Below are 26101 nucleotides of genomic sequence, written 5' to 3'. Positions count from 1 at the left end.
GCCTTGGACAATTGAAATTACCATTGCGCTAAAATGAGAGGTGGTTGGCAACAATATCTGTAGTGATAAAATACTGGTTAGCATGCTCTCCAACCTTTGAAATAGCTTTGGTGATGGCCAGATAAACTTCTGAGTCCCTATGGTTGAAATAGAAATACCCATAGCGGCCCTGGCAAGGACTGGACTTAAGGCCAAATAGATAATTTATTTCATGCACTAAGAGCACTGGCCAGCCCTCGGATTTGTACAGGACATACAAGGCTGACAGAAACCTAATACCTTTAGGGCTAATTGGGGAAGGGAAAATCCCAAAGTAATCTGCCACACTCCAAAAGTATGGCAGTAAGGGCAAGGAAGCACCAAAAGTGATATAGTACCTACTCCAGGTGTAGAATCCCGATCCGGGATACTTTGCCCTCTGTGCAGTGGTGGGTTTGAGAACAGTAGCACTCCCAAGTTTGAAATGTTCCTTAACGTTCCTTAATTCCTTGACAGAGATGGTACTTATGGGAGTTGAGTATAAATTGGGCTCTTCTGTCTCCTGAGATAGGGTTTAGAATAGCCTTGGTATAAATCTCTATGGTGTATTTTGCCTCAGAATCTCCCTCCCAGCCGAGGCTGGTCAGCCCTTCGTCAGTGGGTTGGGTCTCTTGATTTCTAGTGGCAAGCGGGCCACATGGGGGTTTTGTGCAACATCGGCATGGACCATATTCTTTGTGCATACCATAGACACCAGTTGAAAGAAGGCTTTTTTCAAGCTAGATGGAGCCTCTACACGGTGAGTTATGTAACAAGACAATGTTTGCCCGGTGATCACCTCCCCAACGGTCTATGCATACAATGAAAATGGGGGAAAGATAGAGGTTAGAGCACTGAACAACGCTGGTCGGTGTATATATTTTGTATTATACCAACAAGTATAAAATGACGAACAGAAAAAAGAACCACCCAAGAAATAGAGAAGATCAAAGAGGAAGAAGTGCCAAGGACAGAAAAAAAAATCAAGAACTGTTCGTCGTGTTCTTTAAGAACACCAAACACAAATCAGTCCAAAAAAAAGGCAGTAGATAGATTTGGAGATGGAGACTTAGGGTTTTCCAGGTTGGCTCTGGTTTATTTGAAGCAAAAAAGAAGGTAAAAAAAGAGGAAAGGAACGAGCACCCTTATTTATAGGCAAGAAGAAGGGAGCACTGCCCTGAAGGAATTTAATGCGTCTGTCCAATCATCAGTCCCCTCGGTCACTACAAGCATGTCTCCCTAGACACATCTGCACACCCGCACGTGTAACTCTCCAATCACCTCTCCTCAAAGGTCAAATACATCAACCATTCTTCGGTAAATTCATGGTACAACTAGTGAAGACCATTACGATGCTTTATGGTTCCGAAAAGAGGCGAGAAATAGTAGTAAGTCATTTCTTGGAAATACTAAGGTTATTAACTACACTAGATGCTATGTCACGTAGCAAGGAGCATATACCCCTGACCAAGATAGACGGGGTGACCTCCATAAGAAAGTTTCCATGATGCTTAGCACCATTGCAAACTTAGGGGGCAAATGTTATCCTAAAAATTGGCATGTCTTACGTGGCGCTAAACTAGGATACATGGACCAGACTAGGCAGACCCCCCGTTAGGTTAGTCAGTGTATATCTGCAGGGTATATGGAAAGTTACAGCTTGGCATACTATCTTCAGAGGTTCAGCTGCTTGGCAAGACCACCAGAACTTGCTGGTCAGTATGAAAGGCTGACTGGTCGGAATACACTTGACAAATGAATAACAATCACTGCTCGGTGCGCTTGCTAGGAGAGCAGCTGGTCGGTATGACGAACAAACATATCTCATCGGATGAAAGCAGTTATACTCTTCGTTAGCACTCTGCAAGAATCACTCAACCATCCGCGAGAGCCCTAAAAACTCGGTCAAACCTCTTAACAAATAGAACTGTAACTACCTGCGAGAAGAAAGGGATATTTCCCCATCAGTTATGCTTAGGCGCAATCCTTGGACGAGAGGGACGACATAAATACGAACTCTCCACTATAATGGAGGGGGACTGACACAAAAAATAGCCTACCAACTAACATCAGGAACATACCAAGCAGCCTGGCTTGGTACTTAGCAGCGATTATGCCATTCTATTTTGTCTTTTACTCCTAGAAATCTACCCGTACTCACTGGTTATCTTGTGTAAACCCTTAAGATCAATACAAATCTAAGAGGAAGTAGGCCATTACCATTTCTTGCGGTCGAACCTCTATAATTCAGGGGTTTTTTATTATTTACTGCTCATTATTATTAGGTTCTTGATTGATTTATGGTTAGTTGATTGTCTAGTTGAAAGCTCTCGAATTAATTGTTTTGACATTTTGTTAGTTGGCTAAAGTTAACACACCTAAACATGCATATCTAGTCATATAATAATTTAATCCAAGTAATCACATGCAAGTACACATAAATCACAACTAACCATGTAATAATATAATTAAATCAATTATTGCCTTCCCCGCATGCTAATCAATGCACTAAGCCTTATTAGCAACCTTGGGACGTTACACCGCCCTTTTGTTGTGAACCCAGAAGTTGTAAAAGGGGCTCATGCCAAAGTCTTCAAAGGCTTTAGCATCAGCAACCTTTCCAGTTTTCTATTCATCAAAGGCCTTCACCAACTCATCCTTCTCTTCTTGGACAACTCTCCCCTCGAAAGTTTTTTTCATGTCGATGTCCTTTAGCTCTTCAACCCTTCCCTTGAGCCAGTTGACGTCCAAGTTCCTTTGTTCAGCAGCAGCTAGAGAACCCTCGTTATCCTTGGTAACCTGCTCGAAAGTATGCTGCAACTCCTGGATCTGCTCGGTCAGCTGAGTATTCTGGGCTTTTAGGGAGGCATTCACTTCAGATTCCTTCATCAAACTACTCACCTGCCTATTCACCATTTGAATTGGTGGTGAGCATATCTAAGCCCCAAGAAGCCCTACAACATTAAAGGAAGGAAGTCTAAAAAATAACAAAGGGGTGAAATTGATAAAACACCAAGCAGATAAAGGACTTACCCTAACGAAATCCTAGTGACCATTGCTGGTAATGTTCTCCAGAGATCTTGTGCCCAGGCTGGCCATAAGTTTACTCTGAACAACGGATACCTTCTTCACATGCAGCTGATGGATTGCTAGGGCTTTTTTTAGTGGTTCGCTGGGATCCTCCGTAGGATTTTCAACGTCACCCTCTTGAGCATGACTCGGGACAAAAGGTTCTTTCACAAGAGTAGTAGGGATCATTTCCTTGGTAGAGCCTGCTTTGCCTTTGCTCGTACCCATTTTTCCTGAAGAAAATTTTCCCCCCAGCCTTTTCTAGAGAGGTGTATAGCTTCGTTCGGGCGGAGGTCTTCTCGGGGGCCTTTTCTACTTGCTCGGTGGTTTCTGCAGGGGGATCATTTTTTGGGAGCTTAGCTGAAGGAGTCTCTCCACCAGAATTACCAGGTTTTCTTTGAGCAAACTTCTTAAAGAAAGCAGATGACATATCTTCAAAACAAAAACAAGAAGTCAGAAAGTAGAATGAGCAGGGTTGAAATATGCAGAAATAAACAAGAAGAATATAAATAAGTGCAAATGGGCGGTGTCAGATCACTCTCTTTTGCTCACTATGAGTAGCCAGTGGCCCAAAGTGGGGAATCCTCATCGCTATCTGACAAGTCAAGATCCATACACTTAACCAGGATTTCTTTCCCCTTTTCGTGTTGGGGGGCACTATCAACTTGAGGGGCATTCTACTCAGTGGTCTCTTTGAAAGAAATACAAGCCGAACGACGGGTACGATGCACAACGCAGAGTTTGGCAGGAGGTAAAGTGGTGTTTTTTTTTGTTTCTTGCTAGGTGGCATTTGGCTGGGAAATTGCTTTCTTGGCGGTTCTTTGTTGGACAACTATTTGCTGGGTGTACTGCTCTTACCCTTTGCCTTAGGGTTAGGATAGAGTCCAGCACCTATGAGCTTATTCTCATCGGTCAAGGCGACCAGGTCTTTATGGCTCGGTGCCATAGCAGCTAGCTTTTGAGCTCGTTTCTCCATTTATCTAGTAGGCACCAGACAACTAATAAGACCATTGCACTAAAAGGAAAGTTGGTTGGCAGCAATGTCTGTGGGGATAAAGTACTGGTTGGCATACTCCCCAACCTTAGAAATGGCTTTGGTATTGGCCAGAAAATCGTCCGAATCCCTATGGGGAAAATAGAAATATCCCGAGCGGCCTTGACAGGACCTCGACTTGAGGTCGAACAGATAGTTTACTTCATGAGAGAAGGGCACTAGCTAGCCCTCGGATTTGTAACGGATGTAAAAGGTGGATAGAAACCTAATGCCTTCAGAACTAATATGGGTAAGGCAAATCCAAAATAATCTGCCACACTCCAAAATTAAGGTAGTTAGGACGTGGTGAAACCAACAGTAATATGGTACTTGCTCCTAGCACAAAACCCAAATCCAAGCTTCTCTGGCCTCTACTAGGCAGTGGTTTTGAGAATAGTGGCACTCCCAAGTTTGAAATGCTCTTTGACTTTCTTTAATTGCTTGTCGAGAATGGTGCTAGAAGGACCCGAGTATAGGGGGCCTCGTTCGTCTCCTGAGACGGGTTTAAAATAGCCCTAGTATAAATCTCTCTGGCATATTCTAGCTCGGAACCTTTCTCCTAGCCAGACCTGATTGGCCCTTCATTAGTGGGTTGTGCCTCTTCATTTCCAGTAACGGTGGCACAGAAGGCCACATGGGAATTTGGTGCATCGTCTACGCGAGTAGTATTCTTTGTCGGCCATGATCGTCAGCTGGAAAAGGGGCTTTTTTAGGCTGGTCAGTACCTCTGCACAGTGATTGCAGTGGTAGGTTGATTTCAGCTTAGAGATCACCTCCTCAGTGGACTGGGCGTACATTAAAAAAGGGGAAATGAAGAGGTGAGAGCACCGAATGATGCTAGTCAGTGTATACATTTTTATCATACCAACTAGTATAAAACGAAGCACCGACCAATAAATAAAGCAAATCAAAGACCAAGAAGTGCCGAGGAAATGAAATTTTTTTAAAAAAAAATTCAACAACTATTCTTCGGGTTCTTTAAGAACACCAAACACAAATTAGTCAGAAAAGGGCACCGTGAGGAGGATTTTCACGAAATCAGAGGCTAATACTAGCAACCCATTCCTAGAACTACCCAAACCATTCATTGAAATCTAGATTTAAGCCACATGCAAATACTACCCAAAGATATTTTCAATAAACTATCCACGATTGCAGTCAAGAATAAAGAAAAGGAAAACAAATTCTCACACATTATGCCAAGTTAAATAGAGAAGTTTGGAAAACTTACTCGCTGTAAATATATAGTGCCAGAAGCGTGTTATGGTGTGTAGATAATAAGACGCAGAAATCTGGTCACAGGCTAGCTCTCAAACAAATTGGGATGAGCAGGTTTAGGGTTTTTTAGGTTGGCTATGGTTTGCGTAAAGTAAAGAAGAAGGTAAAAAGATAAGAAAGGGTTGGGACCCCTATTTATAGGCAAAAAGAAGTGAACTTTTCCCTGCCAAAATTTAATGCATCCATCCGCTCAGCAGTCTCTACAGCTGCTACCAGTCCACTTCTTTAACCAACCATGTCTCCTCAACCGTATCACACATCAGCCCACTCTTCGGTAATTGCACAACCGTTAGTACAAATTTTAAGAGAGGCCATCATAATGCTTTATGGTTCCAAAATGTGGTGGGAAAAAGTGAAAAGTCATTTCTTGGAAAGTTAAAGAAATACAATGGCTATTAACTATATCAGATGTTATGCCATGTAGCAAGAAGCATATACCCCTGACCAGGTTGGATGGGGTGGTCCCCGGAAGAAAGTTTCCATGATGCTTAGCACAATTTCCAACTTGGGGGGCAAGTGTTATCCCAAAAATTTCCATATTTGTCGCGACACTAAACCTGGACAAGTGAAGGAGACTGGGCAGACCCCCTGACAAGCTGATCGGTGTATACCTGTGGGGTATATGACAAGTTATTGGTTGGTAGGGTAAGCAATTTATAAATAGTAAACACTTGTCCCAAGACCTACACCAAGGCATAGCATTGAATCTCATATAAGGGGTGCTTGGTAAGTAACATCGTTAAGCAAATGGCAGTGAGAGATGCTCGGGGAGGCTATGTGTTGGAAAAAACTTATACATGATCTTTATTTATTTTCATGTATATCTAATATTAAACAAATTAATACGAGATAGCCTAAAACATGTTTCTAAAATTGAATTCAAAGAGAAACAAAAATAGAATACTTACAGTATACACAGCGGAATTAAGAGTCCTTCCTTCAGTTTCTCTAACTCTTGTATCCTTTCTGTCGCAGAGTATTATCAAGAAACTGAACCGATCTTCTATTTTCTTCACGATCTTCCAATGTATCCTTAGAACCACCTAGACTAGTGTGGGCAATTCTCAACACATGAGATAGGTATAGAGAGAAGAAGAGAAAATACAAAGAGGCTTAGAAAAGGACTTGTGTTTAGAGAGAATATAAAACTATCAGAAAATCTGACTTATCAAAAACCCTTTTTTAACTTCTCTATAAGCACTCCTTTTATAGACTCAATTAGGCCATTTAATTTAATTAAAAAATCAATAAAATAACAGCCATTTTGAAGCCCTAGGTCGAAATTATCATGGGCTATAGGCCCGTGAAATTTCCCATTTGATTATAAGCCCATTGGACTTAAAATCAAGGCCTGTGTTATTTTCTATTGATTTAATTAATTAAATAATTATTTAAATCCTTTATCAAATTAATTATTTATAATTGGAACCTTGATTTAAATTTATTTATTAATTTAGATACCAATTTATCTTAATTAATAAATCTGCCATAATTGCTCTTTTCTTCTCAAAATTACACAACTCTGTGAAACTATCCAAAATTGACCTGGTCAACTTTGATAATTCTAATTGATGATTAAATCAATTAATTGAGACTATCTAGATGATTTTATCCAAGGTACAATGGGGACCATGGCCCTATGAAACCAAGCTCCAATAAGTTATCATAAATCTAACAAATAAATTTACTAACTTATTAATTCCTCATGACTCCACTATAGACTTGGAATTGCACTCTTGAATTCATAGAACGCTCTATAACAAATATAGATACGCTATTAATTATCCATTGTTACAACCATAATTGTCACTCAATCCTCTATAGACGCTCTACAATGAGATAGGACTAAAATACCGTTTTACCCCTCATTGTATTTTATCCTTAAAACACTTAGTTCCTTGTAAATGATATTTCAGTAAACTAATTTAATTACTGAAATGAGATCTCTATCATTTAACACCTTGAACCAAACTAAAAGGAAACCATCATTTCACTTAATTATACTACCGAGTTCCCAAGATGTAAGTATGGGCTAGTCCGTAGGGTAAGCTGGTAACGAACAAGTCAAAGAACTCAAATAATACAATCAGTTAGAATACTAACCACTCAGAATTGAGATTGAATTGACCTATGGTCAACTATATGATATGACTAGAATAGATAATAACGGTATGTTTACTTATCTTATCAACTGTCAATATCGGTCCTGTCCGATGTAACAAATACATCCGATCTTATCTACTTTGCTAATGTTCTGGAAAGAACATAACACTGTAATGTGTAAGTAGATCATATCGTAGATTGGCAAGTCAGTGTAAATCCGGTGCACTGACTAATCTTAGGACTAACTTATTTTGAACATATAATCATATTTATATTCCACTGTGATTACGTCACTATAAATAAGATTAGCTATATGCTCGGAATTTAATAGAAGTTTATATTAAATAAATAATCATGAAAATAAAACATGTGAGCAAAGTGATTGACCAAGTCAAAAAATGAATTCTATTCTTTTATTGATAATAAAATGAGATTACAAATAATTTGGGTTTTAATTAGGGCATAAAACCCCAACACTATGTCCATGGTGAACATTGCTCGGCATGATGGATAGCCAAGCATGGTCAGCAAGAAGAGGTTACACTCACCGTTAGAAGTCTGTAAGAATTTCCTAACCACCCGCAGTGGGCACCTAACACCCCTGAAGACTCGGTCAAGCCTCCTAACAAATAGGACTGTAACTACTTAATAGAATAATAGGATATTACCACAATCAGTTACGCCATGTGCTGCCTATGTTTCATACCTACCTTAGAATCATACCGAACAACCTATTTTTATACCTAGCAGCGATTCTGCCATATTGTATTGTCTTTTACACATAGGAATCCATTTTTAATCCCATTTGATTTTGAGTAAACATTTAAGATTAATACAAATCTAAAAGGAAGTAGGTCATAACCAGTTCTTAGGGTTGAAACTCTATAAACCCTTGTGATATTTATTATTTATTTCACATTATTATTAGGTTCTTGGCTCATTTATTGTGCATCGATTGTTCTATTGAAAGCTCTCGAATTAATTATTTTGACTTCGCGTTAGTTGGCTAAAAAACCAGTCAACATTCCTAAATCTCTTCACCCCTTTCATTGGTGAAACCCTAAGGAAGACATAGTCTCCCACTTAGAAATCCACGTTCCTTCGCTTTGGGTTTGAATAACTTTTCTGTCTACAATGAGACGCGAGCACCCGACCAGTAATCTTTCCATTAGCCTCAGTGGTCCTCTGAACTGTCTCAGGACCCAAATATTTATTCTCATCCATCTCATCCCAGTGAATGGGTGATCTACACTTCCCACCATACAACATCTCACAAGGTTCCGCTCCAATAGTTGACTGGTAGTTGTTATAATAAGAAAACTCTATCAAAGGCAAATATTTACTCCATGACCCTTTAAAGTCCAATACACAAGCTCTCAGCATGTCCTCCAATATCTAGATAGTTCTATCAGACTAACCATCAGTTTGAGGATGATAATGTAACGCCCCAAGTTACGTAAGAAGGCTTAGGGCCTTGATTAGGGTGCCAAGTTGGAAAATTATGGAGAATTATTTGAATATTTGTGATTTAATTATGAAATATGCATTTATGTGATATATATGTGTATCAATATATGATTACGTGAGTTATATTATAATATGACTAGATATGCATGTTTAGGTGTATTAAATATGCATGTGGGCCTGTTTCTTATTAGAAGGGAAATTTTCGTAATTTGGCCCTTTTCAAGTATATTTGGAATATATGTCCATCTATGCTATATATGTGTGAGACCACATTATTATGTGGATATATTTGTGTTACTCGGCACAAGATGATCCTAGGGAGCAAGTTAGCGGGTGAGTCCCAACGGGACCAAATACCTGACTCGGGGTGAGTCAAGAGGTATTTTGGGTATTTAGCCAATTACTGGTATATCGGGTAATGGGAATAAATATTTGAGGATATATTGGGAGTTATTGAGATTAGGAAGGAATTTCGGGAATTTTGACCATTTTACCTTCGGTGGCATTTTTGGTTTCTCGAGTCTTGGGATTTGCTTAAGGTTACTTCAACCCTAAGTAAACCACACAAAAAAAAAAAAAAAAAACCTAGAACTCTAATCATCTTTCTCTCCCTTTCGTTACTCTCTCTTTCTCATGTCCCTTGAGGTGTTTTTCTGTATTTTGAGGAGGAAAAGGCTAAAAAATTGGGAATCGAAGCTAGCTTAGGCTCAGATTTGCATAGGGAAAGGCTTAGCTTTGTTTTGGGCAGTAGAGGTATAAATTTCTAGCCTTGATTCTATATGTTTCTCTCATTTTAGAGTTTTGAAAACTCAATATAAAATTTATTTTGTGAGATGTTTTAAGCTTGTTTTTGGGGATGGTTTCGAGACTTGAGAAGTGCAGAGTTTATTGGGAACTTTTTTTTTTTGGGATTTGGCTATGTTTGATTGGGTTTTTATTGAGTTTTGGCTTGAAGAAAATAGGGAAAAACTGGGTTTTCATGTTGAGCCATGACCCTATTTTTTGGGCACCGCGGCTCTTATGAACGAAGGGAGAAGGAGGTGCTGAACCTCCCTTTAAGTCGCGACACCTGCAGGGAGCACCACGGCATGTGTGTTCCAAAGGAAAGCCCTTGGGCCATGGTACTAGACAGGCTTTTGAGACCTAGGAACTTTTTGGGTGCAGGAACTCAGACTTAGGGGCTCGTGATTGATTCTACTACTCAGTTTACTAGAATTCAACACCTCTGAGGCTCAGAGGCTAGGACTCGCTCCTGAAGCCTTTATTCACTTGTTATTGACATGATTATATATTATGGTTGTGACTAGGTTATCATTAGTTGATCGAAACCGAGATCGTGCTCGAGGGTAATTCTTATTATACGTTGCACTCGGACCTGAGGTAAGAAAATTGCACCCATTACGTGGTATATGTGATTAGGGCTTGGCTCGATCGTCAAATATAATTATGAATAGGGCTTGGGCCTCTGAGAATGAACATGAGTAAGATTAGGCTTGTGATCGTTGATTAAGCATGCTTGAATGCTCTGTTTCTGGATAATTGTTAAATAATATACGCATGTTGCTTTATCTGCATGATTAGGGCTCGACCCTGTTAAGGAACATGGTTATTACTGTGTTTCTATTTAATTGGCTTAGATATATGATTAATATGTATGAATACTTGTATTATCTAAAGTATTCTTATCTGTATCTGTATTTGTTTGTCTGATTATCTGAATATCTTGTTGAGGCATTGACTTATTAGTCAAGGGCGACAATAGCGCGATGTGCGCTGGTCGAGAAGCTTAGGTTTAATCATGGATGTACTATTACGTTGGCCGACCCTATGGTGAATTGGAAAGAACAAAGCACTTGGCTAGCTCTATGGCTAGTACTCAAAGCTGGGGCAAAGGGACTTGTGTGACTCTATGGCCACTTAGCTAGGGCATAGGGCCCCAAGTTGACTCTCTGGTCATCTATTCAATGCAACGGGCCCCAAAATGATCATATAATCATTTACTTGTAATTGTATGCATGCATGAGTAGGTTAATACTACTGAGCATGCTAGATATGCATCTGGACTCTGTATTTACTGTTCATCCACTTCTTTATAGTTTTCTTGGCTCACGGGTTCTTTGTGGTGCAGGTAAGGGGAAAAGGAAGCTGAACCAGCTATGAGTAGGAGAGCTTCGGTGCCGGCGTGTACATATGCGATTGCTCGACCACCATGGTTGAGGTTATCTTGGAGGAACTATGGTTGTATCCTCTATTTTTCAGCCTAGGTCGGCCTGACATGTATTTTGACATGTACATAACCTTTTAAACACATGTTTGTGTTATTTTGGGATCCCATGTATGTACTAAACTTTTAAATGAAAAGTCAATGTTTCATTTTGACGAAATTTTTTAACCCTAACCCTTGTCATTAACCTTAGTTAAGCGTTTATAACCAAGGGACTTGATTAGCAAGTCTGGCATTATTTTTTTTACACATTGTAATAGTCCTAGAATAGGAGGATGTTACAACTTGGTATCAGAGTTGCCAAGGTTTAAAGGTTCCTAAACACTGGCTGGGAATGTACATGTTATCCGAAAAATTGGCATATTTGACGTGGCACTATTCTTGAACATGTGGCATTATGATTTAGACACATGGAGGTAGGTCGGGTAGGATGGTCAGCGTATATTCACATATTATAAAATAGTTACTAGTCGGTAGGACCACCAGAAAACCTGCTAATCGGTATGACAGACAGATAAACATGGTCGATTGAAAGCAATTACACTCTCCATTAAAAGTCTGCAATAATTGCCTAACCACCCGCATAGGATGCCTAACAGCCCTTAAAACTCTATCAAGCTTCCACGTAAATAGGAATGTAACTACCTGCGAGAATAATGGGATATTTCTACCACAAGTTATGTCGTGCGCAACCACTGGGCTAGCAGAGCATTATAAATACAAATCTTCCACCACAGTGGCAGGGGATCACGGAATTCGCCTACCGACCAGTATTTAGATACACACCGGGCAACTTTATTTTGATACCTAGTGCAATTCTACCTTACTGTATTGTCTTTTACACATAGAAATCTACTTGTAATCCCTTGTGATCTTGTGTAAGCCTTTAAGATTAATACAAATCTAAAAGGAAGTAAGTCATTACCAATCCCTGGGGCCGAATCTCTATAAATCCTATTTCTCCTTATTATTTATTGCTCATTATTATTTACTGCTCATTATTATTAGGTTATTGACTCATTTATTGTTCATTGATTGTTTTACTCAAAGCTCTCGAATTAATTATTTTGACTCCACGACAGTTGGCTTCGAAACTGGTTAACATTTTGGTGCTTTCGTTGAAAGCAAGAAAAATCGCATTCGAACTTCTTTACTACAAATATGGTGGTTTCAACAACAAGATCGGGTCAAGAACCTTTAGAGCGCAAAGCTGAATTTTCGCACCGAGTTCTCTCAATATGAAATCTAAAAGGGGGCAAGCTGATGTGCCACCTAGACACCTGCCTGGCACTGAGGGGCAAGCTACAGGGCCCACTACAGTTGGGTATAGGGATACTACCTTTACGGGAGTTACTAATGTAGAAACCTCAGGTACAGGTGTTGGACCACCCAGGGCCAAAATCTAGAGGTCCTGGGAGGTATGAATCCCACGTGCATATCGAAGGACTTGGCCCAAAAATTGAGTAGATAAGGGAGGTCATGGGACAAATGCAAGATCAGCTTGCCATCATGAACCAGGGGCGAGCTACTGCTCAAGAGGCCCTTAATGAGGCTTTTGAAAAACAATAGAGACATTTCCAAGAATGGATGGATTGACATGGTCAGGAGGTGCAAGCCCAACAGGAAGACATGGAGTGCCGAACTAGGGAAGTTACTGAATCCATTCGCAATTATATACAACATCAGTAGACTCAAGGTATAGGGACTGCAACCAGAACTATTGCCCACAACCAAAAATGTCCTAGTGTATTTGGTTTCGGTGATGGAGTCATAAATGGACCAGAGGCTCGACCTCAGAATGGGAATCATGGTCCGATTAGGAGTCATAGATTTGGTTGGGGCACCCAAGCCAACAACAATATGCAACCTTTATAAGCTGATGAATAGGTTCTTCTAAGGAGCAGCATGAGACAGGACCAAGCATGAAGCTTTTGGTAGAGATCTCATGTCAGAGGCCGTGACAGAAATCCTGGTGCTGTAGGAGGGGATGGCAACCCCCAAGCACCAGCGCCGAATATGAATGGTGAGCCCCGAAACAACCAACAACAGCCTGGTCGGATCAAACAGCACCAAAAGTACTGACCAAGATCTAGAAGGGATGAGCTATACCTTAGTAGTGCGTACAGACCCCATTATGGATGCGATCATAACGAGGTGGCGGGCCATGTCTGCCAAAATAATAATTAGGATTAGAGGGGTAACTAGCACGAAAGATTGATTGTCCCACAAGGGCAGGATGCCTCGATCAACCAGGCACCCCGAGGTGAAGGGTTCCAGGGAGTACCTGCAGTACCAGGCCAAGCAGATAGCCAAAACTCTAGGGGAAGGCCACAACCAAACTTTGTATTCAAACGAATGGGCCTTAGCAGAGGTGAAGAATTACGGGATGCACTCAATCTCAGCAAGGAAAACCAGAACTCTAATAAGATAGCTCTACCTGAACCCATTCGGGACCCGAGAATGGATGAGGTCTGCAATACAATGTAGCCGTAGGCAGTTACAGACCCAGTTGGATCTATTAACGCAATTGGTGGTAGACCTGGCAGCTCCCAAGTAGACGGGAATTGAAATGGAGAGTCAGATGGGTTCCTCATTTTCAGAACGTATTAGTTAGCTACCGCTACCTGTCGAATTCAAGATGCCAATTTGGAAGATCTACACGGGACGGGAAGACCCAGTGTCCCATGTTCACATCTCTGAACTATATACTGATCTCTAGGGGGTTCGGGATGATGCCAGGTGCAGGATCTTCCCTACCACCCTGTCAAAAATTGCCCAGCAGAGGTTCTTCAAGCTGCATCAAGGATAATTACATCATGGGATGGAATTGTATGCATATTATATTCCCAATTTTCTTCGGCAAAGCCCTTTCCGGCCGAGCTGAATGACCTGGTAGACATAAAACAAAGAAATGATGAACCTTTAAAAGACTACATTCAACCTTTTATGCAAGAGGCCACTAGGGTGAAATCCCTAAGTCATGATGGTAAATTGATAGCCATCAACTCAGGAATCAAAGTAAAAAGCATATTTTAGAGCATCTTGAAGAGGAAGTTTGTGCGTACCACCCAGGAATTCCTTAACTGGGCAGAATAATTTGTGAAGCTTGAGGAAGCCTGAATGGAAGGTAGATAATCCCACCTAAGCAACTACTGGACGGGGGAAAACAAAAGCTGGGAATACCACTAACACAATAGGAGAAAGTAAAAATGGGGGCAGAAATGACAAACATGGAAATGAAGCTGAAAGTAGTAGTAACAGAATGACGATAACAATCCTAAAACTACCGTGCAGTCCAAACCACGAGAGTATGTTCCTAAGTTTACTACTTACTCCATCTTGTTGGAGCCCCGTGCAGATGTTTTCAATGCTACCCAGGCGGTGGAACCATACAGAAGACCTCCACCAATGAGGAAGGATGTTAATAGACTGGATATGAATAAATTCTGCCAGTTTCACAATGACTACGGTCAAGAGACAAATGAATGTAACCACCTGAAGGAAGTGATAAAATTCCTCATTTGACAAAACAATGCTCATCTGAAGAGGTATGTATGGCTTACTGCTGACCAACATCCTCAGCAATAATCCCCGCAACAGTATTAGGGTAATCAACCTCTCTTACCACCACCGGTCGCTGGTCGGTTAGATTTTATCTTTGGAGGACCACATTTGGCTGGTAATACTATCGAGGCACAAGAAAAATACACTTGTTCCCTTAGATACAAGCAGGATGATGATGTGCTCGTTGTCCAGGAGCGTACTCCTAAGTAGCCTCGCTCTGAGTGTGAGCCCATCATATTAAACAAGGAAGGCACTGGTCATGTACGTCATCTGCATAGTGACCATTTTGTTGTGGATGTCTAGATTGCAAATATGATTGTGGCCCAAACAATGATCAACTATGGGTCATCTGCCAACATCCTATTTAAAAATATCCTGTAGCGAATGAACTTGAGCATCAAAGATCTGGAGCAATGCGAGCAGCTACTGTACGGATTCACAAGAAGCAGTATGGCCCCAACCGGAAGCATAAGGCTGCCACTAACGGTGGGGGCATCCCGTAAGAACAACAATGTCATGGCCTTGTTCGTTGTAATTGACATCCCCTCTCTATATAATGCAATAATAGGCTGACCAGCTCTATATGAACTCTAAGCGGTAACTTCCATCTTTCACCTACTCCTCAAGTTTCCAACTTGGGCAGATTCAGACATCTCAAAGAGAATAAATAGGTTGCTAGGGAGTGCTATAACTCTTTAGTGAAAAATGTAGGAAAGGCAGTCTCCACCGCACAACCTGTTGGTCCCAGTAACCAGAAATAGGATGCAACACAAAAGGGGGGGGGGGGGATAGACCCCCATTTTGGGGACATTGATACAGGATTAGGCCCAGTCGAAGAATTAGAAGAAATCCCCCTTAATCTAGAATACCCGAGCAAGGTTGTGAAGGTAGGGAAAGGAATGTCCAGGGACACAAGATTCGCTTTGATCAAGTTCCTTCAAGACAACCAAGACATTTTTGCCTTGTCCATTGAGGATATGGTTGGCATTTGCTCAATATTTTTATGCCACACCCTTAATATTAATACCGATCACTTCAAGCCTACACAACTGAAGAGGAGGATACTTGATAAAGACAGGGCTACGACGTTAAAGGAGGAATTTGAGAAACTTTAGAATAACAATTTCATTAAGGAAGCTTTCTACTCGGTATGGGTATCCAACCCCGTGTTGGTACCAAAACCTAATGGAAAATGGAGGGTATGCATAGACTTCATGGACTTAAATGATGCAGGCCTGAAAGACTGCTTCCCAGTTCCATGAATTGACCAACTATTGGATACTACAGTCGGTCACAAGATTTGAACGTTTATGGATTCCTACTCAGAGTATAACCAAATTAGCATGCATCCCCCCGACTAGAAGCACACCAGTTTTCGTACAGACTGCTACAGGGTCATGTCGTTCGACCTTAAAAATGTTGGAGCCACATATCAATGGCTTGTAAACCATATGTTCAAGGACAAGATTGGCAATAACATGGAAGTTTATGTTAATGATAAGTTGGTGGAATTCAAAAGGCTGGGGGGCACATTGGCGACTTGGAGGAATGTTTCAACATTCTATGGGAATACAAAATGAAATGGAATCCTTTGGTGTGGGCTAGGGCAAATTTTTGGGGTTTATAATGAACTCCAGAGCAATATAAGCAAACCTCAAGAAAATAAAAGTGATGTTGGACATGCAATCACTAACCAGGACAAAGACTTGCAAAGCTTGACATGGCGTACAATAGCACTGAGTAGGTTTGTATCCAAATCAACTGATAAGTGTATTCCATTTATTAATATCCTGAGGGGTACCAAGATGTTTGAATGGATCGAGGAATGTGAACAAGCCTTTCAATCTCTAAAACAATAGCTAGCATAACCCCCGATCATTTAAAAACCCCTTGAGGGTGAAGAATTGTGCATATACTTAGCAGTGATGGAACACGCTGTCAACGTAGTCCTAGTCGGAGAGAAAGACAGAGCCAAACATCCAGTTTATTATGTTTGTAAAAGGCTAATCGGAGCAGAAAGAAGGTATCTTCTAATTGAAAAATTAACTTATTACCTGCTCTTGTCTTCAAGAAAACTTTGTCCATACTTTCGAGCTCATCCCATCAAGGTCGTTACTGACCAACCATTGCATCATGTCCTACAAGAGTTGTACACCTCTGGTCGGCTACTGAAATGGTCAATACAATTGGGACAGTATGAGATCACCTACCAGCCCCGAAAAATAATTAAAGGTCAAGCTCTAGCGTACTTTTTTGCTGAGAGTAAAGAGGTACTTGAACAGATGAGGAGACGGCCGAGCAGCCACCAGAATCTGAACCACCGCTTATTATAGGTGCTGAGCGGAATACCAAACAACTAGAGTCTAGTACTATGCATTCCAAGAATGAAGCACAAGTATGGAAGCTTTATGTCGATGACTCATCTACCGAACAGCTATCCAGGGCCGGTCTTACACTAATAACGCCTGAAGGGCAGCGCATCCATTATGCACTCTGTTTTGGGTTTAACACATCTAATAATGAAGCGGAGTACATAACATTAACCGGGGGCCTGAAGTTAGCAAAAGAAGTAAAGGATGAAGTCTTGGATATATATAGTGACTCACAGCTTGTTGTCAATGAGGTCCTTAGTGAGTATGATGGCCTATCTTGGGGAGAAAATATAATGGCCTGTCTTGGTAAGATCAAGGACATGCTCGCTCAGCCCAAGAAACACCACAGTAGATGAACCAGCCAAACTGGCCAACGATGTTCTAATAGACAAGGCCAACCTAGTCCCCATTGGGTACTTGGCCGAACCCAGTATCAGCCTGCCAGAGCCAGTCCTACTAATAGAAGATACTCCATCCTGGATGACCCTAATTGCAACTTATCTAGAGCACAGAGTCCGGCCTAGCAACCATAATTAGTCTAGAAAAATGATGAGGAAAGTTGCTCGATACCTAATCCTGGATGGGGTTATGTTCAGAAAGGGATTTTCCATGCCATTGCTCAGATGTGTCAACCAAAAAGAATCAGGACGGCTGCTAGAGGAGGTACACGAGGGTTTCTACGAAAATCACGCTGGGGGGCAAAGTCTGCCTAAAAAGATTCTAAAGCAAGGTTACTTCTAGCAAGCTATGAATGAAACTGCCCTTGCATATGTTCAAAGACGTGACAAGTGTCAGAGGATTTCCAAGAAAACCCAAGTAGCCCAAACAAGATTACTCAAATACAAAGTCCATGGCCCTTAACCATTTGTGGAATTGACCTTATTGGTCGGTCACCAAAGGGAAAGGGAAGGAGTACAGTATGCAGTAGTGGTAGTTGATTACTTCACTAAGGGCACGGAAGCCGAGCCACTAGCAACCATCACTTACAAAAAAGTATTGGACTTTGTAGTGAAAAATATAATTTGTAGGTTTTGTCTACCTCATAAGATAGTGTCCGACAGTGGCACCCAGTTTGACAACCAACTGTTCACTGATTTATGTGCCAAGCATGTCATCAAAAAAAGCTTTTCAACAATCGCACACCCTCAAGCCAATGGGCAAGTAGAAGTAGTTAACAAAACTCTTAAAGACACTCTGAAGAAGCGTATGCCTGAAGTACTCTAGTCATACATGACTACCAAGCGAACAACCACTGGCGATACCCCATTTGCAGTCATGTATGGGTTTGAAGCAATTCCGCCAGTTGAGGTGACTCCCCCATCTCACCGACGTATAGCATACGACCATGATCGTAGCCACCAACTGCTTGCTGAGTCCTTAGACCAGATTGAAGAAAGATGCGAAAAGTCCAACATATGCCTGGCTGCACACCAGCAGAAGGTTGCCTGGTACTTTAATTCCAGAGTTAAGGAATGAAATTTTGACTTGGGAGATCTAGTCATACAAAGAATATTCCCAGAAACTCGAGATGCTTTGGCAGGACTACTAGGTCCAAGCTGGGAATGTCCTTACCAGGTTACAGAGATTATACTGCTTGGCATGTACATGCTAACACAGTATGACAAAGATCTCCAGCTAGTGCTTGTCCACCTTTACTGGAATGGAGAACATCTAAGGAAGTACTACCAATAAAGATCACTTTTAAGTGATCGTTGACTGGCCTGTGCTATAGAAATTATGCACAGGCACGATTGGCCCATTTATTATAATAATTAGTATTTATGAATGTAAATTACATTTGTAGTGACGTCCAAGTTCCTTTGTACAGCAGTAGCCTGGGGACCCGCGTTATCATTTGTAACCTGCTCAGAAGTCCGTTGCCGCTCATGCATCTACTCTGTCAGATGGGTAACTTGGGCCTTTAAGGAAGTATTCTCCTCGGAGTCCTTCAGCAAGCTACTCACCTACTTTTTCATCGCCTTGACTCGGTGGTAAGCATAGCTAAGTGCCAAGATGCCCTGCAACATTAAAAGAAGGAAGTTAGAGGAATTAAGTAAGGTAATAATAAAATATAACAACATCAGGCAGATTGAGCACTTACCCTCACAACATCCTCGAGACCGTTGTTGTTGATATTTTCTAGGGATCTGGTGCCCAAGGTAGCCAAGAAGTTGCTCTGAGAGGCAGACACCCTTTTTACATGCCCCTGGTGGATTTCCAAGGCCTTCTTCAGAGGGTCATTAAACTTTTCGGCAAGGTCCTCAGCAGGACCTTCCTAAGCTCTGCTCAGGATAAGGGCCTCTAATACAAGTGCAGAGGGGAAAGTTCCTTCAGCAGGGGTTACCTTTCTCCTACTGGATTTGTTTGAGGGAGTCTTCTCAAGAGTCTATTCCACCTGCTTAGTAGGCTTAGCAGGCGGGTCATCCTTTTGGTGTTTAGTCAAAGGGATCTCGCTGCTGGCACCGCTGGCCTTCATCTGAGAAAACTTCTTAAAGAAAGTGGATGACATATCTACAAAAAAAAACAAGATGTCAGAAAATAAAATGAGTTGGATCGAAATATGTAGAAATAAATAAGCAGATTATTAATAAGTGCAACTAGGCAGTGTTAGATCACCCTCTATCACTCCCTCCGAATAGCCAGTGGCCCTGAGTCGGGTGTCCTCATCGCTCTTTCACGAGTTGAGATCCAAGCGCTCAACCTAGATCTCTTTCCCATTTCATGGTTGGGGGCAGCAGCAGTATTGGGAGCGCGGTGTTCAACGGTTTTCCTTATAGAAATTCCAGTCGAACTCCTTATGCAACACAAGGCCTGGTTGGGGGTACTACCAGAATTTTTTGTTTTTTGCTAGGTGACAGCTAACTGGGTGACTTGATGTTGGGCGACTGTTTCCTAGGCGACTGCTTGGTAAGGGTGACACCCTTAACCTTTGCCTTGGGGTTAGGGTAGAGCCCGACATTGGCAAGCTTTTCTATGCTGGTCGAGGCCACTAGGTCTTTGTAGCTAGGGTCCACGGTAGCTAGTTCTTTGGCCCGCTTCTCCATCTCCCTGGTGGGGGTCGACAAGCTGAAGAGATCGTTACATCAAAATGACAAGTGATTGGCGGTAATGTCTGCTGTAATGAAGTATTGGCTGACATACTCCCCTGTCTTGGAAATACATTTGGTGTTAGCTAAATAGATGTTAGAGTCTCCATGGGTAAAGTAAAAATACCCCGAGCGACCTCGTCGGGGACTGGATTTGAGGTAAAAAGGATAATTTACCTCATGTGTAGACGACACCACCAGTTTAAAGAATTTTCTAAAACATAGAGGGCTAAGAGGAACCTAATTCCCTTCGAACTGATATGGGTGAGGCAAAGACCAAAATAATCTGCCACACTTCGGCGGTAACATCCCAAATTACCTAATAAGGCAAAGGGCCTTGACTATGGGGCCATGATGGCGATTTATGGGAATTATATTATTATTTGACATGTATGCGTATAATTATGTGATTATGTGAATTATATGATGATATGACTAGATGTGCATGTTTAGGTATATTAATTATGCATGTTTGCCCATTTCTTATTAGAAGAGAAATTTTCGTAATTTGGCTCGTTATGGGTATATTTGGAATATATGCGATATATTTGATATATTTGTGAGACCATATTATTATGTGGGTATATTTGGGTTACTCGGCACGTGACGATCCTATGGAGCAAGTTAGTGAGAATCATAACAGGACCTAATACTCGACTTAGGGTGAGTTAAGGGGAATTTAAGGTATCTAGTCCATTACTGGGTTATCGGATAACATGAATGTATATTAGAGGATATATTTGGTATTCACGAGTTTAGGAGGGAATTCTGAGAGTTTTGACCACTTTGTTCTCGGGGACGTTTTTGGGACCCCGAGCCTCGGGATTTACTTAGTGTTACTTAGAGTCTAAGTAACCTCACAATTACACAAACATAAAAAAATAAAGAAGCATGTTCTCCATTTTCTCTATCTCGTCTACACATTTTCTTAGGCTAGCTTAGGCTTGGGATTACTTGGGGAAATACTCACCATCGATTGGGGCAACAGAGGTAACGATTTAAAGCCCTAAAAATTTATGTTTTCTTATTTTCAATTGAGTTTTTGGAGTTTAAGCTTTGATTTTGTTGGACTTGAGTTGCTTAATTGATTGAGGGTTTTACTTTTCATTTTTAGCTATGTTGGGATAGGATTTTGGAGGGTTTTGGATTGAAGAAAACAGAGAAAAAATAGGGTTTTCATGTCGAGCTATGATCCTATTCTTGGGGTGGCACGGAAGAAGCTGGTACCTTCTGACCATTTGAGTCGCGGTGCCTGCTAGGGAGCGCCGCGGTACGGGTTGAAGCAGGGGAGAACTTCGGCTCTCTAACTTAGGGAGGGATGTGGCTCCTTTGTTTGAGTTGCAGCACTTAAGGGTTTTGAAGCCTCGGGTGGGTTTTTGAGTGAGGGAACTCAAACCTAAGGGTTTGGGATTGATCCTACTACCCGGTTTAGTAGAATTCAATGTTCCAGAGGCTAGGACTAGGTCCGGAAGCATTTATTCGCTTATTTTGACGAGATTTTCTATTGGTTGTGACTAGGTTATCATTAAGGGCTCAGAACTACGGTCGTGCTCGAGGGTTGTTCTTAATAGACTTTGCACTCGAACCTAAGGTAAGATAACTACACCCAATATATGGTATATGTGATTAGGGCTTAAGCTGATTGTTTATTAAAGTTGTGAATAGTACTCGACCCCTGATAATGAATGTGAATTAGATTATTCTTGAATGCTCTATGTCTGGATAATTCTTTAATGAATGGTTGCCTTGTTGCATAGGTAGGCCTCTGCCTCGTTAAGGAACATGATTATTATTGTGTTTGTGCTTGATTAGTTAAGATACCATGATTTATACGTATGCATACTTGTATTGTCTGAAGTATGCTTATCGGTATCAATATCTTTATCTATATCTGTATCTAAATGTCTGATTAAAGCCTTGACTTATTAGTCTACTTCAGACATAGAGTTTTGAAGAAGGGATCTGCCCCGCTCTACCCAAAGTAATAGCGCGCTGGGCGCTGGTCGAGAGGCTTAGGCCCAACCAGGAATGTACTATTACGTTAGTCGACCTTATGGTTGTTGGAAAACAAAGATCTTGGCTAGCTCTATGGCTAGTTATTCAAAGCTAAAGGCAAGGGCCCTAGGCGACTCTACGGTCACCTAGCAAGGGCATAGGGCCCTGGGTTGATTCTATGGTCAACTATTCAGGGCAATGTGCCCCAGAATTATCCAATGATTATTTATTTGTAATTGTACGCATGCATGAGCATGTTATTATTGCTGGGAATGCTAGATAAGTACTTGAAATCTGTATTTACAATTCATGCACATGTTTAAGTTTTCTTGCTAAGCCTTAGCTGACGGATGCTATCTTGTGCAGGTAAGGGAAAAGGAAAGCTTGACCAGCCATGCGTTGGAGAGCTTTGTTGGTGGCATGTACATATGCTGCTGCTCATCCACCATATCCGATGATAAATCAATAGAACTGAGGTCGTATCCCTTATTTTGTTGCTTAGGCCAGTTGGTTGTAACTTTTGACTTATATGTACCCTTCTAAGCATCTATTTGCACTATTTTTGGATCGCATGTATGTATGAAAATTTTAAATGTAAAGTCAATGTTCCTTGAGCAAAATTTTTAACCCTAACCCTTGACCTTAACCTTAGTTACACGTGTTATAACCAAATGACTTGATTAGCAAGTCTGACACTATTTAAAGTACACATTGTAACGGTCCTAGATTAGGATGACATTACAACTTGATATCAGAGCTTCCAAGGTTTAAGGGTTCTTGAAGACTGACTGGGCATGTACAATGGCCACTAACGATAGGCTCGAGTCACTGTTCAGTAAATATTTATGTGGTTATGTGTTTAACTGCTTAAATAGGATATAAATGCCTTATTTGCCTGCCTGTTTAGGGAGCATGAGATATACTAATTGGGCCAGGCCCTTGAATGTTGCATGAATGATAAAGAACATTTTTATTAGCATCGTTATTGCTTGTGAATGCAAGGAACCTCTTATTAGAATTGTTATATGAACATGTAGGTCAGAATACGCTTAGTAGCGTTGTTATTTCCATATAGGCCAGGAAATGCTTATTAGAACTATTAATACTGGCAGGGATTAAAGAACATGCTTATTAGCTTTGTTATACATGTATAAATGCTTGAACATGCTTATTTGCTTTGTTAATTGCTTATGAATGCCAGAGATGCTTATTAGTATTGTTCTTTGCTGATGAATATTAGGAAATGCTTATTAGCACCATGATTGAATGTATTATGTGTTGGCATGCTTATTAGCATTGCATTTGTTTATTTGTTCGGTCTTGGACTGTAATGCCTCAAATTTCTTAATAAGGTTTAGGACCCTGATTAGGAGGCCGGGAGGGCCATAATTGATTTAATACAGTATTTAATGGTTATATGCATGTTTACGTGAATTATATTATTATATGATGGTGGATGCATGCATATGGGAGAATTTATTATTGTGAGGGTATTTTGGTAATTTGGCCACTGTGGGCGTAATTGTATATTTTGGGTGCATGGTTGTGATTAATTAATATAGCCATATTATAAGGTGGATTGGTTCGAGCTGTTCGACATGAGACGATCATGAGATGTAAGTGTTTGGTCTAGTCATAACGGGTTTAAGTTCGGGGCTCGGGGTGAGTCTCGGGGTGAATATAATGATTAGAGCATTACCGGGAATTAAAGGGTAATGGGATATGATTTATTGGTATTCGGGAATATTGAGAATAGCGGGAATTGGAGAGCGTTTATTATAATTAACGAGATAGGCGGGAAAGGACGGTTTTACCCTCGGAAGCTTTTAAAGGGGTTTATTTGGCTTAAGGGCATTATGGTCTTTTGACCCTAAGGATTTATATCAGCTTTTAAGTTTTAGAAAGCTGTGGAAATATAGAATAAAACGGAGCATCCTTATCTTCATGCTTCTCTCCTTCCCGTGTACCACTTCCTCCTTCACTTTTCTTTGAATTTTGAGAGCCCAAATTGAGGAGTTAAGCTAGGAGATCTAAGGTGGGAGTTAGGGAACTTGATTCAGACATTGGAGGGGATTCAAAATCGTGTTTGAGGTAAGTTTCAACCATTAGTTTCTGGTTTATACTCTGTTTTGATTTAAGATTTCAGCTTGTGAATTCTTGGTGGTTAATTGGAATTAATGGGGGTTAGGTTGATGTTTGATTTGGGTTTTGATGAGGGTTTGATATAGATGTTGTTTAGAGGTTGAATTGAGTGTTTGGAGAAGGTTTGGAACTAGTTTGAAGGCTTGGTTCTAAGGGGATATACAGGGGAGGTCGAGCTGGTGCGTTGCTGATTTTTGGCTGATCTGGGTAATGAGCCGCGACCTGGCTTTTATGTGCCGCGGCCTAAGGTGGCTTTTGCGGCAATTATGCCTCTATCAGGGAGATGAGCCGCGGCCCATCATAGCATTTTTGGCTGAAATTGTGTTTTTAGCTTAGGGATTCTTACCATAGGCCTCGAGGTTGATCCTAGTACCCGGTTAAGTGGGGATTGATGTCCCGGAGGCTAGATATTGGTTTGGGAACTTATGTTGATCATTTTTATTGATGATACCTTATATTTGGTTATGATTAGGTGACCGTTAAAGGACTAAAAGTTGATCGTTCTCAAGGGTCGTTCTTTTAATCGTTCTAACTCGACTTTGAGGTAAGAAAACTGCACCTTGTGTATATATGACATGCATGCTATTATTGATGCATGTTGGTTGATTATTGAGTATGACATGCATGGCTATTATTGATGCATGTCGGTTGATTATTGAGTATGACATGCATGGCTATTCTTGATGCATGTTGGTTGACTATTAAACGTGACACGCATGGCTGTTATTGGTGCATGTTGGATTGTTGGATATATTGCATATGATGCATGAGAAACATGTGATTAGGACATGCTTTGTATACTAGGTAAGATATTGTTCATAGCTTGTGCCTCTGTGGTTGTGCATGGTCCTAGTTGTACTAGTCTCTGTTTAGTAAGCATGCTGAACACCTTGTTTATGAGTACTAGGTATGTGATATATAATGGGTGGCATGACTTACTTGTGTATGGCACTGACTAGTCAGGGACCGACCCTAAGGTCGATGAATCATGCATTGAATGGCTCTATGGCATTAATGCTAGACCGACCCTAAGGTCGATGAATCATGCATTGAATGGCTCTATGGCATTAATGCTAGACCGACCCTAAGGTCGATGATCACGCATTGAATAGCTCCATGGCATTATTGCGGGACCAACCCTAAGGTCGAGGAACTTATAAGCGCTTGCCTGGTCTATGACCCGATGTTTATAGCCAAGGTATATGACCTCGGTGACTGTCTGTCACATGGCTAGGGGACGATGTCCATAGCACGACTCTAGAGTCGGGAGGAAGGTTATGTTAGTGACCATTCACCATGCACCTGTCCTGATCAAACTTATGAAAGAATCACTTATCAGTTAAGCCCTGGTGACCCTATTGTCACATGGCTAGAGGGAGCTATGCTCATAATTGTGACTTTTGGCTATTGTCACCTATTCGCTTGGACTGTTAGTCCTGAATGGTTATTATGATCGTTGTTGATATTATATCATGCTTTATTGTGTTTTCTTGCTGGGCTTTGGCTCACGGGTGCTACGTGGTGCAGGTAAAGGCAAGAGGAAGCTGGACCATCCTTGAGTTGAAGAGCTTAGGTGATGAAGTGTACGTATGCAGCTGCTCGTCCACCACGGCCGAGGTTTAAAGTGGAACTAGGGTTGAACCCTGTTTTGCCGCTTAGAACGGCCTGTTGTAAATATTTTCAGTAATAAACTTTGAAATCATATTTTCGGGATCCCAATGTATATATTAAACGTTCTAGTGAAACGTTA

This window comes from Humulus lupulus, chromosome 2 (assembly GCF_963169125.1).
Source record: "Humulus lupulus chromosome 2, drHumLupu1.1, whole genome shotgun sequence".
Taxonomy (NCBI): Eukaryota; Viridiplantae; Streptophyta; class Magnoliopsida; order Rosales; family Cannabaceae; genus Humulus; species Humulus lupulus.
This window is presented reverse-complemented; position numbering follows the sequence as displayed.